Below are 1,913 nucleotides of genomic sequence, written 5' to 3'. Positions count from 1 at the left end.
CTCTCGTTCGCTTTGCCAAATTCATTGGCAAGGCACATTCTGCTATGATGAAGGCCTTCTCTTTCTAGTGCGGTCAAACTCATGATGTGGTTTCTCGCCACGTCTCCTCCAAGAATGCCCTCAAGGCTCGTCTGAGAGACTCGGGAGCTCTTGATGTGAGTGATGATGAGGATCTTCCTGCTGCTCCTCCTTCTGACTTTGGCTTCCCATCTGGTCCTGAGTGGGCTGACTTTCTTGACGAGGCTAGCGGCAGTGGCTTGCCTGAGGATGAGGATGATAAGGATGATGCCTGATGATGATTATATTGATGAGGGTGATATTTGAGTATGTGGTAGCATTGCCGGGTTTCCCTCCTTTTTGGTCCTTGATGCCAAAGGGGGAGAACATTATCTTATCTTAGTTTTGATTTTAGTTCCTCTCATAATGTATGGCATGATGTATTATTATGCCGAACTTAATGCAGTGCCATGTAACGATACTTATGGATGATGTGCTATGCCATCAGTTATGGATGATGTATTGTTGAACTATCATGTGGTGATGAGATATCATGATATTATCGCTGTGTCATATGATGATGAGTTTTATGCTATCCTTGATTCATATGATATGCTATGAATTATTGATTCTTATGATATGCTATGTATTGTTGAACTATTATGGTGTTATATCATGCTATTATCTTCAATGCACACACTAAGGGGGAGCTCCCGCACTTACCTATTTTACTATGCATATAATCAGGGGGAGCTTCATAAGCATCGTAACAAACCTCTCCTAAGCCACACATGTTTATTACTATTTTTGAGAGCTATATGTATGTTGTCATCAACTACCAAAAAGGGGGAGATCGAAAGTGCAGTCATGCCCTTAATCGTGTTTTGGTGTTGCTGACAACACACATATAGATAACTAATCACTAATCCCCTTTAAGCTGTTGTGAATGATCATGTGTTGATAAGGACAAGCTCATGTGCTAACAAGGACAAGATCAAGATAATCATTCCTCAGCACTACATGGTTGATTCTTGTGGAAGTTCACATGGTGGACAAATGAAGATGAATACATAAGCTAGGCTTTCCACATTGTGTATGGGAGAGCTACTTGAAGACTTCATCATGTCTTGCTTTCAACTTGAGACAAGAAGAAACGACAACATCAAGCTCAAGTGAAAGGGCTAACTCAAAGGTATCAGTCCCTTTGACCTTAGTGGTGCGGACTGATGATTAGCGAATAAAAGTATACACTCAAGTATGGATCATCGGTATCCCTTTTATAATTCTTGAGTCTTTAGGGATCTCGCACTATTAAGAGGGGATCACAGGTTTTGCGATGAACTTGCTCAAACTACATCTCCACTGTTCTGCTCAGACCACATATCCACTGCTTTGTTGTTATCTGAAAACAGAACAAATGCCTCGGACATCCGGCTTCCTCCGTACGTCCGAGGGCCGGACGACCGACTGCTTTGGAAATCCGGAATCCTATACCAGAGATATCAGAGCCATATAACTCGGACTTCCGGCTCCCTCCGGTCGTCCGAGGTCCGGACGTCCGACCACGTTCGGAAATCCGGAGCTTTGCACCAGAGAAACTTGAGCCATATAACTCGGACTTCCGGCTCCCTCCGGACGTCCGAGGGCCGGACGTCCGACCTCCTTTGGAAATCCGGAATCTCACACGAGAGAAGTTTGACTCGAGTAACTCGGACTTCCGGCTTCCTCCGGACGTCCGGTCCCTGTTCAACTACACAGTGATTCTAGATATATATACATCTCTCGGACGATCGACCCCTGTCGGACGTCCGACACCTTGTGGGCGCCCGGACATCCGAGAAACTACCGGATGTCCGACCACTGCCAGACTTAAGTGCCCCCAACGGCTGTTTTACTCTCCCCACTATATATACCCC

This window comes from Hordeum vulgare, chromosome 7H (assembly GCF_904849725.1).
Source record: "Hordeum vulgare subsp. vulgare chromosome 7H, MorexV3_pseudomolecules_assembly, whole genome shotgun sequence".
NCBI lineage: Eukaryota > Viridiplantae > Streptophyta > Magnoliopsida > Poales > Poaceae > Hordeum > Hordeum vulgare.
This window is presented reverse-complemented; position numbering follows the sequence as displayed.